The 18,362-nt window shown below is 51.6% G+C and overlaps 1 long non-coding RNA gene across 1 annotated transcript in view; it reads left to right on the forward strand.

The window, feature by feature from the left end:
* LOC131478511 (uncharacterized) overlaps positions 1–18,362 on the forward strand; it is a 146,630-nt gene that overhangs the window by 117,513 nt on the left and 10,755 nt on the right. Inside the window, exons 3-4 of the long non-coding RNA XR_009244517.1 lie at positions 9,232–9,327; positions 13,553–13,637. This is a non-coding gene — a long non-coding RNA (uncharacterized LOC131478511). The remainder of the gene's footprint in view (positions 1–9,231; positions 9,328–13,552; positions 13,638–18,362) is intronic.

An 18,362-nucleotide genomic window follows, 5' to 3' on the forward strand; every position in this document is an offset into this window, starting at 1 on the left:
AGGGAGGACAGAGCAGGGTGAGGGAGGTGCTAGGAGTTAGTGTGCAGAGCCACCGCCCCGGCCTGGCCCTACCCTGGCCACTTCTCAGCCCTGGAATGGGAGATGGGCCTTTAAATGTCCTGACTCTCAGGTTTTCCATCCACGAAAGTGAATTTCATCTCAGTGCCCTTCCCGAGGGTGATCGGCCAGGGAGCCTATGCTAGATGTACTCCTGGATGCTCAGTTAACAGGTGGGGCCAGCCAGAGTCCCTGTCCCCTTCAATTTACTGTCTTTCTGTAACTTTTGTTGGAAGGGAATTATAGAAAGCCAAGAGACAGGCCCAGTACAACAGCTCAATGGCTAAATCTTTACCTTACAAGTGCCAGGATCCCATATGGGCACAGGTTCATGTCCTGGCTGCTCCACTTCCCATCCAACTCTGTGCCTGCAGCCTGGGTAAACAATAGAGGATGGTTCAAAATCTTGGGACCATGTACCCGTATGGGAAACCTGGAAGAGACTTTGATTTGGCTTGGCCTTGGCTGTTTGCAGCCATTTGTGGAGTGAGCTTTTCTCTGTGTCTCTCCTTCTCTCTGTAAATCTGATCTGCCTTTCCAACAAAAATAAATAAATCTTTTGAAAGAAAGAAAGCCAGCCAGCCAAGAGACGGGGACTTCATTAGTCATGAGAAACGATGCCTTCAGAGGTGTTCTCAGCATTTGCCGTGGAAACACTCATTTGTCCTACAGGTGTTTATGTTGAGGATCTAGAACATTCTCCAGCTTCAATTCAAGTTAGGACTCTGGGATGGGAAGAGTGTGGAAATAAAGAGGGAGGCATTCTGGGTAGAGGAGAGGCAAGGGAACCTTTAGGTGCTGTTGTGAGTGGCTGCTATAATATTCATCTTCTTTCTAAATGGAACCTCTATTTTCCAGTTAGACATAGAAGCTATCCAGAATAAAGGTGATGTTTTCCAGCCTTGTTTCCTCCTAGGGATGGACAGTATTATGTCATGTCCTGTCCTGAGGCATCCTCCAGGAACTTCCTGAAAAGACAGCTGGGTCATGCTCTTTTTATTCATCTTGCCCAACACACTACTGTCTGGAATGCAGATACAATGGCTGGAGTTCTAGACACAATTCTAGACAGTGAGAACAAAGCTGCCATCCCAGCCACCAGCTTTGGCAAAACAAATGAGCTAGATGGAGCCTGGGTCCTGGTCCCGGTTACTTTTGGTGTGTAACAAACTGCAGGCTCAGTGGCCTAAGATGACTGTTTTCTTGGGTTCACAGATTTTATGGGGCAGGGCTTAGGGCAGGGTTTGGCTGGGCAATTTTTTTTTTTAAATGCTCCTGATGGTGTTGCTGAGGTCATTCCGTAGCACTTGGCTGACTAAAGGACTGGTCTGGAAGCTCCCTAAGCGCTTCCCTTGTTTGTCTGGAGCCTGGAATTGGGATGACTCACAGATTAGGCCTGTCATCAGATTACGTGACCATGTGTGGCCTCTATGTGGCTCGCTGTTCTATAGTCTGCTGGCCTCAGGGTAACTGAACATCTTACGTGCTGTCTCTGAGCTCCAAGCAGGAATGTTCCAATGAACAAGGAAGCCATGTGACCTTTTATGGCCCACAATTTTGAAAAGTTTATATCTATTTACTTGAAAGGCAGAGTGACAGAGAAAGAGGGAGAGATACCTTCCCCCAGAAACAACAAGAAGAAATAGCAAATTGGAAGCAATGAGTATACCCAATTTTCCCTAAACCTCATTCCTTCCCACCATGAGCCACCATGTAATCATTATAAACAAATAAAATTTATAATAAAAAAGAAAGAGAGACAGACAGAGCAAAAAGAGATCACACATCCTCTGGTCTACTACCTGAACAGTCACAATGGCCAGGTTGGGCCAGGCGGAAAACAGGAGCCGGGAGCTTTATGCAGGTCTCCCATATGGATGGCAGGGTCTGGAGCACTTGGGTCATTTTCTGCTGCTTTCCCAGGCTATCATCAAGGAATTGGATAGGGAGTAGAGCAGCTGGGACTTGAACTGGTGCCTTGATGTGGGATACCAGGATCAGAAGCAGTGGCTTAACCCACAGTGCCATAATGTTAGCTCCATTCTGGCCTGAACAGTGGCCATGAGATTCTAGCCTGCTTCCACTCAAGGGATGGGCAAGTAGCCTCCCTTATCCATTGGAGGGCTAATTATATGACAGAAGGGAATGAGGGATAGGAGACACTGTTTTGTCCAGCTCTGGAAAATTCTGCCTGTCTCAGTCCCTGAGGGGCTTGGGGCACAGCACAGCAGCTCCAGACCTCCAGGCTCAAGAACAAGAGTGACAAATTCACTTTAGACTCCTTTCAGCAGCTTGTTTTGACATTTGTTACTTGGAGTCAAAACCTGGGCTAAGGCAGGGACATTGGTTCAGTTTGGGCTTGAAGGGACTTGAGGAGAAAAAGGAGGGATATTTGACTGTTCCCAGGACTTTGCAGGAGTTGGCAGCCGGCTAAAATGTGTCTTCTTTTCCAGCAGTAATAGACAGTAGTAATCCCTAGCTCACACTTCCAGGCCTTCTTGTCAAAATCAAGACAATGTCTGTTGCATATTTTCTGTGTGAACACACGTGTTGGAAAAACCATGGGAACATATCCAGGCATCAACCAAAGAGGGACCTTTCCTTCTAATTTAAACTCCCAACACTGTGTCTGCAGTTCTTGGGCTAGCAGAATCTTGCTCCAAGAGCTCATGATGAACTTGAGGGTTCTGCAGATGACAGCCAAGGGTATGTCAATGTAGACCCATGACCCTGGCTGAGGTTTCAAATTCCAGGATGACAGAGGATGGGGCCCACCAGTAGGTCAATCCCAGGGTCCTCTTGAGGGATCATGAGAGCCACAGAAGCAGGTGAATGTGGTGGTGATGGTGGCAGCAGTGGGCAAGAATATTTCAGGGCTTCACACAGCCAGTGTTTGAGGTGGGACACCGTCACCAGGTTGTCACAAACGGGGAATGCTCCCTTTGTCCTGCACGTGGCTTGGGAGACCAGATGGCACCGGTTGTTGACCTTCTTAGGGAGTTGGGAGATAGCGCAACTGGAAAGTTCTAAAACTGATTGCTGAAGTCATATCCTCCCTTGGCTGTATGCCCATGGCTGTGTAGCCTTGATCAATGACCCTCACTGCGGTCCCATTTCCTCACCTGACAAATGAGCCCTGTTTCATGGAGTGGATGCTAGCACACCCTGCATGGTGCCTTTGTCACACCAGCCACGGAATCAGGCAGAGGTGGAATATGTGTGTGTGTGGGGGGATATGTCTGGGTTGGCATGTTGCACTTGCTAGTAAACTGGGCCCAGTTCTCCTGACAACTGCAGAAGCGTAAGAAACCAACCTCCCGGGTACATGGCAAATCTCTATGTGCTGTGCATCTGCTAACATCGCATGAGTGAGGTTCCACATCAAGGGCAGGGCCTAAGTTAAGGAGAAGGGAAAGATACTGCACTTGCAGTGAGGCAAACTGCCAAGTCACCTGTGAAGGGGTGAGGGCTGAGGAGAAGGCCTGGCATCTAACACATGTGTGTTTGCACATATGTGCATGTGTATGTGTATTTGGAGATGGTATCAGTGGTAGAACGAGAGAGAAAAACCAAAGAATCTACTGTTCTCCGACCCGCCACAAATCCCTGTCCTGATTGAAGTACCTTGTCACTTGCTGCCTTGGGCTCAACAAATATTTGTTGACTGACTGATAAATACATGCCGACATTCACGGGGACAAAGCAAATCCCACGGGGGCTTAGCCTGAATGGCAATGAGCCTGAAGATGCCCTCCTAGCTGTGAGTCATGGAGACTGCACCTGCAGGCTCTGGGGCTGGGATTCTTGCCTGCTCGCCTGTGCTTTCTAACCTTCCGACCAACCGGCCAGGCCAGCGCTTTATGTCTGAGGCTCCCTGGAATGCATCCTGTCCTCCTCACCCAGACAGGGATGTGTGGCTCTGGAATCAGGCGCCAGCCCCCTGATCCTGAAATGCTGAACCTGTTTTGTGGGCTAGCACAGGATGGACAGATGTGCTTCCAAAGTCTGGGAATTCTGTTGAGATGCCAGGTGCCATACATGGGTGCTGTGGGTGCTGTGGATGCCAGCAGGATGTGTGTAAGTCACAGTCTGCACTGGCACACAGTGGATGATTAAATCGGGCAGACACACATGTATGCCGGATGCTGGGGCCATGAAAGCCAGGGCGGTGCGTGATTGGGAGCGAGGCAGGGAGGGGGGAAGTAGCTGTGAGGTCTGGTCCCCTGTGGACTGGGAGCTTCTGTGAGCAAGGCAGTAAGTGGGGGCCTCTCTGAGTTCTTCCCCAGGAGGAATGTTAGCAAGGGGAGGGGAGGAGGGAACAGTGGAATCGTCCTGGCCTTCTGAGGATCAAAAGAAAGAAGGGTGTGAGTCTAAAGTCTAGCCAGTGAACTGGTGACGGCCAAGGAGCCCATTGTTTTTTTTTTTTTTTAAAGATTTATTTGTTTTCATTACAAAGTTAGATATACAGAGGAGAGGAAGATCTTCCATCCGATGATTCACTCCCTAAATAGCCGCAACAGCCGGTGCTGTGCCGATCCAGAGCCAGGAGCCAAGAACTTCCTCCAGATCTCCGACATGGGTGCAGGATCCCAATGCATTGGGCCGTCCTCAACTGCTTGCCCAGGCCACAAGCAGGGAGCTGGATGGGAAGCGGAGCCGCTGGGATTAGAACCGGTGCCTATATGGGATCCCAGCACGTTCAAGGTGAGGACTTAAGCCACTAGGCCACCACGCCGGGCCCAAGCCCGTTAGTTTTTACTCAGATTGCAAAATGATGCTTCCCTCTGCACAGTGATCAAAGTAAATTACATTCTGTTGTGGAAGACTTAAAACACGGAGAAGTGTGCAACAAAGACCCTGGACGCCCCCCATAATCCCTTGCTAGAGAGCCCTGCTTGCACCATTTGGACACATCTTTTCTCCAGCCTGTAACAGATGTGTGTATACTGCCAGGATTAAAAGTTATAGGACAACAATCCCACAGTTAAAGGTTTAGTTTGGTGCTTTGTAGCATCAAGCTCTATCATTTGAGCCACCTTATGAGATGTCTTTGTGCCTCAGCTTTCCTATCTTTAAAATGGGTATGTAAGTAGTTACTCTGTGGAGACAGTGCAAGGAATGACTGAGATGGTTCCTGGAATACAGTAAGTGCTCAATAAATGTTAGCTCTTTTTATTATATTTCTACACACAATTTTAGATCAAACTTTTAGACTAAACTTTCAATTTTATTCCAAATTGGGCCTTTCTCACCTAACATTTTCCCATGAGCATTTTTCCTCTATTGTTAAAATCATTTTTTAAAGAAAATTACTTAATTTATTTAAAATGAAGAGAAAAAAAGATTTCCCATTTACTGGTTAACTGTTCAAATGCCCACTCTCGGTAGGACTGTGCCAGCCTGAAAGCAGCAACCTGGCACTCCATCCAGGTCTCCCACATGGATGGCAGGGATCCACACACTTGAGTGATCACTTGTTGCCTCCCAGGGTGCACGTTAACAGGAAGCTGGAATTAGAAGCAGAGCTGGAATTCAAACCCAAGCACTGTGATACAGGGTTTGGGGCATCCTAAGTGAAATCTTAATCACTGCATGAAATGCCCATTCCCTGTTATATCCTTAAAAACTCTTACAAGGCCTTATTTTAAGTGACTTCAGAATTTTGTACTCCATAGACTTAGCATAATGTATTTCAGAATGTTCTTGTAGCTAATCCTCGGCGTTGTTGTCAGGTTTTGGCTGATATAAATAATGCTATAAAGGAACATCTTTGTCAGAAACTCCTTTATTTTGTTACTAATGTTTTTCCTTGTGATGGCACTCTATTTCCACACTTTATAGAAAACCATTAGAAAAAGGCAGGAGGAAGAAAAAATTAAATTTAATAGAGGGAAAAGGGAGATTCTCATTAGGGTAAGGGTATTCCGGTTCTGGCTACAGGCAGGCTTGGAGGTTCTACCAGATGTGTGGCAGCATAAACACAGCCGGAGTTAAATCACAGCCTGAAACAACATGAAGAACATCACCAACCTCCAATTTCTAACTACCAGCTAGGCTCTACAAGTTCCTTAACCAGCAGTGTTTGCTCCTGGTGACCAGCTGGGATGTGGAGACTCTTGAGATTTTGATGAGAAGTTTTATAACAAGTGTTTTGAATTCTATATCCCCCATTTTCTCGATGTCTTTCTCAGTGAGCTCTGAGGTTGGCAAAGGGTTTTGTACCTTTGCAGGGGAGTCTTCAGTAATATTCATTGTGCCTCTGTTTCTTCTTTTGCTCTTGGTCATTGTACTTCTGGTTATCAGACTCCCTTCCTTGGGGCAGGTTTCTAAGCTGTGTCACCCACAGGTCTACAGCTCGATTTTACTTATTGCAGTTGGTACACGGTTCTTTGTTTGCAGTCGGTTGTGCCACTCCTTCTAGCGAGTTCCAGGTCTGGGTTCTTATGTTAGATTTCGACCATTGTCTCTGTAGCCCCAGCTCCTGGCTCACCCTTCTCCTCCTGTGATACCGTGATGAGGCTGCACTGTTGTCCATACAACCTTTCTCCCACTTCTGGTTGGAGCAGGTCCCAGGATTAGGGAGACACCAGGTGTCCTATATAGCTAGCTTGTTGATGGTGTTGATCTTGTCAGAACCTGTTGGCCCTTAGGCCTGAGGGCCACACGGACCTATTTTGACCAGTACAATAAAGTAGTCGGTATTATTTTCCTGTGGGACCAGTGCAATGCACTGAGCTCAGTGAGTTCTTGCCAAGCTCAGCGTATGTACAGCTCACCGCTGTCCCTGCAGTCTTAAATTCTTTGCCACACTGTGCAAAATGGCACCTGATATGCCACTACTAGAGTTCTTAATCTGTTGGCTGTCAGGTATGAGGGCTGCCAGGATCTATCTTGGGTGAAACCTGTAGGATGCCACGTTGTTGCAATTCCCTGAGCCAGAAATGAGCTCACTCCCAGCTCAGTGCATGCACAGTTCTGTCCATAGCCCTTGCTTCCTTAAATAAAATGGTGCCCAATACGGCTCTAGGGGGCAGATTGGGTTGTGAAATCCACCGTGTTCCTTCACTGCCCATCTGGGATCTGCTGCTCTGTCTCTGCTCCTGGTCAAATCAAACAAGCCAGCAGTATGGGCAGTTCTTTGTCTGGGTTCACCTCCTGAGCTCCCTGGTGAAAGTCCCTTCCCACCTGGCTACTGGTGTAGTTCTGGCTGTTGATGCGATTCAGATCCGCCACTTCCTGAATGCCGCTGGGTTATAGGTCACTGCAACACCACACCATTGTGTCCACTGCTTGCCTGTGTCTGTCAGTCTCCAGGTACCCCTCTGCTGTTGTTCTGTCCTCTCCAATTTCCTGGAATGTGCCCTCAGGCTATACTTTCTCCATCTGTTTAAACGTGCCCTTACCTTATTCTGCCATCTTGATCCTCTCAGACTCTTGAGATTTTAAAGAAACAATGGGGGTTGGCACCTATGGCATAGTAGGCTAATCCTCAACTTGTGATGTTGACATCTCATTCGGGCATCGATTTGAATCTCGGAAGCTCTACTTCTGATCCAGTTCTATGCTTGCAGCCTGGGAAAGCAGCAGAAGATGGCCTAAGTTCTTGGGACCCTGCACCCACATGGGATACTTGGAAGGAGTTCTTGGCTCTTGGTTTCAGATCAGCTCAGTTCCAGCCATTGTGGTTATTTGGGGAGTGAGCCAGCAGATGGAAGTTTCTCTCTCTCTGACTCTGCCTTTCAAATAAAAGTGAAAAATAAAAAGTAAAAACACATTGTTCTGGGCCCGGCACAATGGCATGGTGGTTAAAGTCCTTGTCTTGCACGCGCCGCGGGATCCCATATGGGTGCCAGTTCTAATCCCAGAGGCACCACTTCCCAACCAGCTCCCTGCTTGTGGCCTGGGAAGGCAGTCAAGGATGGCCCAAAGCCTTGGGACCCTGCACCTGTGTGGGAGACCTGGAGGAGCTTCTGGCTCCTGGCTTCAGATTGGCTCATCTCCAGCCATTACGGCCGCTTGGGGAGTAAACCATCAGACAGAAGATCTTCCTCTCTTTCTCCTCCTCCTCTCTGTATATCCACCTTTCCAATAGAAATAAAAAAAAAAAAAATCGTTCTGTTGAGTGAGATGTTTTCCAGAACCTTCCCCAGACATCGTTCTGTTGAGTGAGATGTTTTCCAGAACCTTCCCCAGCCAGGACTTTTTTTTTCTTCTAGAGGGTTTTTGGACGAAGCAGGCTCTACGTGTCTAGTCCGCAAACCCTTGATGAGCCTTGCTGTGTAAATGATTCCCGCCCCCCCCAATTGAGTAGGGGGAGCTGTGATTGGCCTAGAGGGGTGTCCCCAACCTGGAATGGGTTCGGAGGGCACAGAGACCTTAGGAAGGAACTTTGAGCCCACCCCCAGCTTCTGTAGGGATATGGACTATGCAGCCTACAGAATTTGATGGCTCTGGCAGATGTGCCACAAACCCAGCAGCCCGAAGTTTGCTCCAGCTGTGTATATGCATGCTGTTGTGGCCATAGCCCCCCTCCCTTTGAATTGGGCCAACTTCGTGACTTGGCCAAAGGCAAGCAGTGGAAGTGTTGCCACGTGACTTCTGGATGTAGGCCTGAAGAGACCTGGCAGTGTCTGGCTCTGCTTCTTCACATAACGCTGCGACATAAGGACTTCATATAACGTTGGCCATTGGGAGAGGTTGAGCAGAAGAGAACAGCAGCACTGTGGCCAATGGCTGGCATTGGTGGCTGTCTAGAAGGTTCCAGACCCAGTCCAGCTCCCAACTGCCAGCAATGGCAGAAGCCCCAGCTGCCACGTGAGACAGAAGCACACAGCTGAGCCTAGCACGCTCTTGGAATCACAGGGGGTGGCTGGCTGGGGAAAGCAGCTGTTGCTGTTACAAGCCACTGCGTTATGCAGGTGTTCCTCAGGCAGCGGGAGAGTCAGAAGCCAAGTCCAGCTGGGATGCCAGCAGGAGAGGAACGGGCCTTGTCCCTGCAGGGCTCAGGGAGAAAGTCGGGGTGTGGAACCTTTAGGGGCAGTACAGGGAGGAGACATCTAAGAAGGAAAATGCTGGGGCCAACATCGAGTGCAGCAGGTTAAGCCACTGCCTGTAATGCTGGCATCCCATATTGGAATGCCACTTCAAATGCTAACTGCTCTGCTTCTGATCCAGCTCCCTGCTTATGTGCCTGGGGAGGCAGTGGAAGATGGACCACGTGGGAGGCCCTGCCACCCATGGGGAAGACTCAGACAAAGCTCTGGGTTCCAGGTGTGCACCTAGACCAGCCCTGACTACTGCATCAGCAGGTGGAAGATCTCTCTCTCTACGTCACTCTGCTTTAAATAAACAAAATGACTAACAATGAAAAAAAAAAAAAAAGGACCCACATGTGACCTTGCTATATTTACTGCAGGGACACAGGAAAAGACAGAGGTTACTAACTGTCCAGAAGAGGGACATGGGGAAACTGAATGGCTGACCGCCACCCCCCCAGTACCACCTTGAGTTTTTGTGACTTCAGTCCCCTTCCACACTCATTGCATTCACTTTTCCCATAGGAAGAACGCCTGTCATAAGCCCCTGCTGGAAGACAGTGCCAACCTCCTTGCTCCTGTCTAATCGTGCTGGACTTTGGTCAGCCCAGAAATTTTTTCAGATTTACATATGCCACTTGTTTCAGAAGGCTTCCGGCGTGACCTTGGTTTCCTAGGCACATACCTTGATGGCAAGCTTGCTATTTGATTTCTTTGCTGGCACAAAGCCAACAGCCTAGACAATCACCAAAGCAGGCAAGTGGCACACCTGTAGGCTGGAGCCCCTCTGCGTCGCAGGCTCCTCAGCTTCCAGCTTGGAACATGGGGGTGAGGACAGGATGACGTCAGGAGGGGACCTCCTGAACTCAGCAGCTGGTGGCTGACTTGCCACGCCTGTTCTGCATGCCTCCCCCTCCTTACGCCCCCCCCAACACACACACACACCGCTGGCAGGGAGGAAAGGGTAGAAGCTAGGAGTATTGGTGGGGGCTGGAGCTCTGTCATGCTCCCTGCGAGGCCTGGGGAGTTTTATCCTCATTCGCAGAAGCCAAACGTGCGCGCTAACACACACACACGCACGCTCACACACACACATGCACGCACACACACGCACTCAAGCACGGAGACTGCCTCCGGGGAGACACTGTCTGCAGGAACCAGACTCCCCAGGCTCCCCAGGGACTCGTCATAGCGTCTCTCGTCAAAGTGTCACTTGTCAGGCTCGGCTCCAGCTCTGCGCAGTGCAGCCTCCGCTGCACAAGGCAGCCAAGGAGGGCCTCCGAGGAGGGTGGCGCGGTGGTGGAGTTTCCAGGCAGGCGCCGCCTAGCTTGTCCCTGGCAATTTCTTGGCCCAGCCCCAGAAACTCTAACGAGCTGTGGGCACGGAGAACAACCCCAAGGTGGTTTCTCGGAGGTGCCCACATGAACCTTGGAGGAGCCAGACCTGTCTCAGATGCATACTTGGTGATATTCAGTCTAATTTTCACCAGTTCTTAGACAGGAGCAGGTGTGAGCTGGACCTGCCTTCCTCTTCTTGTACAAAGTGAATGAAAAGAAGGGAGCAAGTGTCTCTGGTTAGCAGCACAGAGCATGGAGGGGCTTGGGAGTGAGGTAGACGGGCTGAGAGCAGGTGCTTGGGAAATGTGGCTTTTAGTTTCCTGGGGCCTCAAGTTCCAAGGGAATCTCTGTAGAGGAGGAATTCCTATATAAACCACTTTGGGTCAGAAACCTCTCACTTCAGCTCAATAAGGTCCTTGGCATCCCTGAATAAGCTTTAAATACATATTTATGTTTGCGAATTTAAAAGGCAGGGATAGAGAAAGAGAAGAGAGAGAACTTCAATTCACTGGTTCATTCTCGTAGCTGCTGCCACCAACCAGAGCAGGGTCAGGCCCAAGCCAGGACCTGGGAGCTAAACCGGGTATCCCATGCAGGTGGCAAGGGCCACCACCTGCAGCCTCTTGTTGTACATATGAACAGGAAGCTGGACTCAGGAGTGGAGTCAGGATTCGAACCCCAGTACTCTGATATGGGATGCAGGTGTCCTGGCTACTGTGGCAGATGCCTTCCCTCTCTAGGAAATCTTTGCCTTCGTTCAGCTCCTCCTCCCCGCCACCCCAGGGCCAGCCTTGGCCAGAGCAGCCAAACTTGTAGCCTGGTCATGGCATGGCTGTCTCTATTGTGTCTGGGAGAAAGACATCTAAGTGTGCCTGTGCAAACACACACACACACACACACACACACACACACACAGATACACACACACTCACTTCTCAGTTCTAAGTGTAGGGAGCACCTGCCACATGCAAGGCCAAAGTTCCAGCATATCATCAGCAAGAGACAGAGCAAACACTGGGCCAGAGCATACAGCAACACCCTGGGCTGTGATCTGGCAGGCAGTGTGACACGCCTCTCCCAGGCCCTCAGCCCAGCCAGCTGAAGCTCTTAACCCCTGCCCCTTCCTTTTGATTCCTTTGCTCCCTAGCCCGGATAGCTACACCGGAGTCTCTGGCCATCCCTGGGGAGCCCTTGCTCATTCAAAGCCCTGGAGCCAGCCCAGCCAGCTTTGCACACCTCTCCCACCTCTGGTGGCTAGGAACTGCCTCTGGGAGGAGGAGGAGGGTTTGCTCTGTGGAAACCAGCAGAAGGGGGTTCTCCCTGCCTCCCCCACCTCGTGGAACCAATTGATAATCGTTGAGTAGCACAGCACTGGTGAGAACCCCCAGCAGGCAGCTGACAGGGGGCACTGCTAAGGACTATACCCTCTCCGCAAGGGAGCTGAGCTTGCACCTTTACTTTTGTCACATGTACGGCCACACACTGGCTCGGGGGCAGGCCTTGCATGGGCTCTGGCCACCCCCCACCCACTCATCTCGAGAGGCTACCTGACCAGGCTCTGTCCCTCCAATTCCCACCCTCACTCTGCAAATGCCATCTTGTAGCCTCCTGCACTGAGAGCGCAGCCCAGCTTGTAAGCCTGTTTTTCCTTGGCTGCTGCACAGTCTTGGCAAGAGAAGCTTGGCTGCGGCACGAGACATGAGGAGCACCAGGTCAGTGGGAGAGTCAGATGGGCACCGTGGGAGGAACAAAATCATCTAAGATACCTGGGAGGGTGCACTAAGCCTGAAGATGGCAAGCCCAACCTCTTCACTCCTCAGCCAGTGCTTGCTTGTGCTCCATGTGACAGACAGGACTTTTGAGATCACCAAGTCCAGTCCCCCACATTTACTTGGCCACAGACCCCAGGCTCCCCACCATCAGGCCCTAAAGCAGTCACTACTGCAGGGTTAAGAGTCCAAGCGTTGGAGTCAGATAGTCCCTGGCACTGAGCACAAGCTGTGTGAGCGTGGACAAGCCATTTGTCCTCTTTCAGCCTCCAGCCACAGGTGCCAAGTCGAGATGACAAGGGTGCCCGGTCGTCAGAATGCTGGCAGGACTAGTGAGACGCTGCATGGGCAAGAAGCGTGTCCTTGGCATCCACGAAAGGCAAAGCATGTGTGTGTCCTTTATTCTGCCTGATGTCAACTGGGTCCCCCAGGAAGCCAATGAATGCCAAGATGCAATTCTATAGGCGAGAGGTTTAACAGACAGATGCATATGGAAGAGGAAGTAAAGAGAGAGCAGGAGCGGGGTAGAGGGAGCCCAGAGGCTAGGGTACAGCCTGTCCTCTGTGGAAGGACAGGGGGAAGGAAGGAGAGGTGGGTTTAGCCAGCTCCGAATGGCAACCGCAACATTAAAGATCACCCCTTCAAAAAGTCTGGAACTAGCTCTGAGGGGCTAGGTCTGAGGGGCATGCTCGGTCATTGGTAGTGCATGACCTTGGCCTGAAAGCTGAGGCAGAGCCCAAAGGCACCCGCAGCTGGCAGTTGGCCACGGATTGTACTTCACTGGAAAATTCTCTTTCAAAGGCAAGTCTGGGCAGTGAGCCTCCGTGGCTGCTGTCCTCCCTTCTCAGTTGGACCCTCCTCATGGCATTCCTTTCTGTCACCACGGTGCTTGGTGCTGTGGGGAGGCTGCGGGTGCCCCGTGCTTCCTGAATCCCCCCTCATCCGGTGGTTGCCCAAGCCCTGCTTCAGAGAACCCCCGGAAGTCCTTCCCAACTCCCCACCCCCGCTGCTCTGCACCTGCTCCTGCTCCCCAGCCTCCCCTCTCCTGAGTAGGGCCCACACCCCAGTTTGGTCTCCACATTGCCTTCTCAGTTATTTGCTTGAAAATCCCTGGAGCTCTGAAGCCAACAGGCAAAGGGAAAACATCAACGTTAAACAGATCTTTCCTGGTTCAGGATCAGGTACAGGAGCTCAAGGCAGGAGCCCCTCCCCTGGGCCCAGATCTGTCACTCCCAGCTCCACTGCTCTGACCCCTTCTCCTTCATCACCACTTCGCATCTGGGTTTTTCCTCATGATGCTCTCCCTGGAATAACTGCATATCGCCCGCCCGGTAAACTCCTTCTGTCTTCTCAGGTCCGCTGAGGCTGCCACAACCCCCAGCTCCTCAAGTGCTCCCACCTACCCGCTGGGGCCCCTACTGCAGAACCTGGCCCCTAAGGTATTTAATTCTTTTGTTTTTATTTTCAGGAAGACAAGTGACAGTGTGAGAGAGAGACAGGGAGAGGTAGTTCTTCTATCTCACTGGTTCAATCCCCAAATGCTTGCAATGACTGGGGCTGGGCCAGGCTGAAGCCTGGAGCCAGGAACTTCGTCTGGGTCTCCTACATGAGTGGCAGGGGTCTAAGGAGTTGGATCGTCTCCTGTTGCTTTACCAGGTATGTTAACAAGGAGCTGGATTGCAAGCAGAGCAGCTGGGACTCCAACTGGCATTCTGTCATACAATGCTGATACTGTAGGTGGCAGCTTAAGCAGCTATGCCACAATGCTGGGCCCTCTTTTTCATTTAATCTAAAAACATTTTTAAATAATCTGTTTTTATTTACTTTAAGGGCAAAGAGCCAGAATAAAACACACACACACACACACACACACACACACAGATCTTCCATCTATTGGTTTACTCTTGAAATGCCCAGAACAACCAGAGCTTAATGAGATTGAAGCTACCAACCTGGCACTCCATCCAGGTTTCACATGTGAATGGCAGGGACTCAAGTATTTGAACCATTGCTTGCTGTCTCCCAGCATGTACAGGAAATAGGAATTAGAGGTAGAGGTAGGACTCAAACCCGGCACTCAGATGTGGGATGCAGGCATCTTGACAGCTAGACCAAATGGCGGCCCTTAAGGCATTCCTTCAGCAAGTATTTACTGGCCACCTGTTGTGTGCCCGCCGCAGGTACCCAGGTGTGATGATGGATAATGGAGACTGGCCTCTACCCTTATAGGCAACTGGTCAGCAGGAGAGCCTGGCAATTACCCAGGCAGGTGAGAGCCATGGTGGCAATAAATAGTCCAGGGAAGAGTCAGGAAGGCACATGGCAGGGACCGTCAATGATCTCTGGGCTGAGCGTGTGACAAGACATCTTTTTGTATGAGTGCAAAAAAGAAATATATATGCTGGACATGTTGACCCTGAGTTGTTGGAAACCAGACAGAGCCCAAGAATGGGGCTGGTCCCAAGGCAGGCAGACAGACACTTGGGACAGGAAGGCACAGGATGACATGGGCAGATGTGTGGCAAGATACCAGGGTGAGGGAGGAGTGGGCATCTGGTGCAGGGAGTAGGTTGTCAACTGGGACACCCACATTCTATGTTGGGAGTGCCTGAGTTCAAATCTTAGCTCCACTCTTGACTCCAGAGTTCTGCTAATATGCACTCTGTGGAGGCAGTAGTGGATGATTCAGGTACTGAGATTCTGCCAACCCACACGAGAGACCTGGCTTTAGCTTGGCCCAGCCTGGGCATTGTGAGGCATTTGGAGAGTGAACCAATGGATGGAAGATCTTTCTCCATCTCTCTCTCTCTCTCTCTCTCTCTCTCTCTCTGTTTCTCAGTGAGGCTGAGTGACAAGGGAGACCCATGGTGTCACTCCAGGGGGAATAGGGAATTGAAGAGAAGCTATTAGAGTGGGGACCCAGTTTTGTATACCACTAATAGCAAATCACCTCCAAACTTAGTGACTTACATCAACTTGAGTTTATTCATGAAACTGCTAGCTGGATTGTGCTCCACACAGACATCTTGCTGTTTCCACACAGGGCTGGCTGACACCACTGAGTGTCAACTACGGATGGTCATGTGACTCAGGCTGCTTTACAACATGGCAGCTGGGTTCTAAGAGCGTCAGTCTCCAAGAGAAATGGGTGAGGTGGAAACTGTGGCACTCCTTCTGACCTAGACTGGGAAATCTTCAAGCATCTCTTTGGTAGCCTCCTGTTCATGGAGAGAGTCAACAAAGTCTCAGCCAGGTTCAGGTACAGGGGAATCAGGTTCCTCTTGAAGGAGGATAGAAGCAAGGTCCTGGAAGATCAATATTACCATGGCCATCTTTGGAAAACACAGGGAGAAGTCACAGTGTCACCCTCTCCCAGGAGAGGAGAGGAAGAAGTTGGACCAAGTTCAGACCCTAAGCATTTGTTCCTGTGATCATTTGTTGAGCACCTAGTAAGTTTTGTTTTTAGGTGGATGAATGCTTGCCCCATTCCCTATAGAAATTATATCTGGGGCCCGGCAGCGTGGCCTAGCGGCTAAAGTCCTCGCCTTGTACACCCCGGGATCCCATATGGGCGCCGGTTCTAATCCCGGCAGCTCCACTTCCCATCCAGCTCCCTGCTTGTGGCCTGGGAAAGCAGTTGAGGACGGCCCAAAGCATTGGGACCCTGCGTTGCGGCTCACTTGGGGAGTGAAACATCGGACAGAAGATCTTCCTCTCTGTCTCTCCTCCTCTCTGTATATCTGACTTTGTAATAAAAATAACATCCTTAAAAAAAAAAAAAAAGAAAACAAAAAGAAATTATATCTGAGGGGGAGGAGTGACAATAAACAAAAAAAGATCAGGTGAATATGACATCATGGAATGCTAAATGTTATGCATGAATGGTGGCAAAAGCAAGTGAGTAACTTGGGGGGTTCCCCAGAAGTCCAGCCTTTGTTCTAGGGTGGAGGAAGGAAGGTCTGTGAACTTCAGAGGGAGTGGTAAGCTTTGCCCATTCTTTTGACTGTATTGCAGGCACCTAGCTTGCCTGGCTGCCTTAAACTTATGCAAGGTACAAGGAAAAGGGTGCTGAGTCCTCGTCCAAGGTCACTAGCTAATTAGCTGCAGGACATGGGGGGCCACATTTGACCCCTTACCTCCAGATCTCATCTGGTTTCTAGCAGTTAAGCATTCCGGGCGGCACGAGGGGGGATGGTTTCTTGCAAAATGGGCAGTGTGTACACAGTGTGTGTGTGTGTGTGTGTGTGTGTGTGTGTGTGTGTGTGTACACGCGCGGGCAGGGTTCTGTTCCTTCACAGAGCCGGAAGGGCTGAGTTGGAACGGGTCTGAGCCAGAGGAGTCCCAGAGAGGAAAGAACGTGCGGATTTAATTGGACTCAGCGAACCTTTCCCCGACCAACCGGCGCAAACTCTCCTCCTCCGAGGCAGCCGTCTGTGCCAGGTTCCCCTCCAAGCCTGGGGCGCTCGGCGGAAGCGTTGTCACGGAAGGGAGCCGGAGCAGGGCCATCCAAGGTCCGCCCTGCCCCTGAGCTGTGCACCTCCCTGCCAACCCGCCCTGGCTCCAAAAGCCCCGGGGAGATCGTATCGCTGGGGGTTAGTTTGGAAAGCAGGGAATGTTGTGTCTGCGGAGACGGAGGTGGGGGATGCGTGTTGGGCTGGAGGGATGTTCCGGGAGGGGAACAGGGTCTGAGAAGGGGAGCAGGGTGTAGTGTCCATGGAGGCCCAGAGGCGGCAATGCTCTATGTGCTCTGTTTGTGTGTGTGTACGATGTATGTGTGTGTGTGTGGCGGGGGGAGGCAAGGCAGCCGGAGATGGGGGCGCGATGTTGGTGCTGGAGAGATAGGGGCCCCTGAGGCATCTCTGACCACAAAGGGCCCCGAGTTCGGTCCCGCGGTCTCTGCGAGCCGTATTGATCGAGGAGCCTGCGCAGCGAACGCGCTGAGAGCTGCTCCATCCATTAGGGCCGCTGTTCGCCTCCAATTAGAAAAAAAATCATTACTCAGCAGCCAGCAGCGGCCTGCGCACCGCCCGGGACCGCCTGCGAGCGAGCAAGTGAGCCAGCCAGCCAGCCAGCCAGCCAGGGAACGGCGGCCTCCCCACCCCCAGCCCCCGGCGCCCCGCCTCCCCTGGCCCTAATGACAACTATTAGAACTGCCTCCCCGCACCCACCGCCCGGCGAGCACAAAAGCGCGAGATTCATTTGGTAATCGGGGTAATTACAGCGGGGCGCGGGGGCGCACGCGGCGATGGCGGGCGCGCCGGCGGAATGCTAAGGGGCCGGGCGCGCCGCCCGTTCCCACCCTGCCGCCCTCCCCACCCGCGCCCCGCGTCCCAGCCCTTCCCCCTCCAGCCCCCGCGGGAGGGTGTGAGTAGGCACGGCTTGGGGGATCCCGGGGGCGGCACCATGACTCCCCCACCCCACCGCAACCCCGCTCCAGGTTCCCTCGCCATCGGTCTCGGCTCCGCAGCCCTGCGGAGCTCGGGACAAGATTTGCCGCGTCCGGGAGCCGGAGAAGCTCTCCGAGGTGCAGACGCATAATAAATACCGTGTGTAATGTATTTACTCTGCTGCCCCCAGTTAATTTACACACCCGCGCCGCGCCGCGTCGTGCGCCCTCCCCCTCGCGCGCCCTGGCCTGACGTTCGTATTTACAGGCGCCAGGCGCCGTCCCTCGAGAGGGTTTTTCTCTCTCTCTCTCTTTCTCTCTCTCTCTCTTGTTCACGCGCGCTCTCTCTCTCTCTTTTTTTTTTTTTTTTTTTGAGAGAGCTTTAGGATGGATGCAACGTGTCATTAAACCTGAAAGGAGCTGTTACTTATCAGTAATGGTGTTTTCCACAGGCCTTTTTCCTCACCTGCGCTGGCACAGGTACCACCTGGGTGGTGGATGTGGGGCGGGGGTGCCTGAAGGCCCTGTTAGGGGCAGGGTGGTAAATTATTCAATTTACCAGGAGGAGGTTTGAGGCACTCACTGCTCAGGGCTCTAGCTCCAAATTGTGAGGAACATTGGGGGGGGAGGGGCATCCCCCAGCACCTGGAGCTGGTCCCTCTTTTGCCTAGCCCACCCTAGACTGGGTGGGGGGAGGGGCAGACTTGTTCCTGCAGAGCTGCCTATAGCAGGGATGTGTTCGGGGAACTTTGCGGTAAGAGCCTCCCTTGTTTATTTG

Source organism: Ochotona princeps, chromosome X, assembly GCF_030435755.1.
Source record: "Ochotona princeps isolate mOchPri1 chromosome X, mOchPri1.hap1, whole genome shotgun sequence".
NCBI lineage: Eukaryota > Metazoa > Chordata > Mammalia > Lagomorpha > Ochotonidae > Ochotona > Ochotona princeps.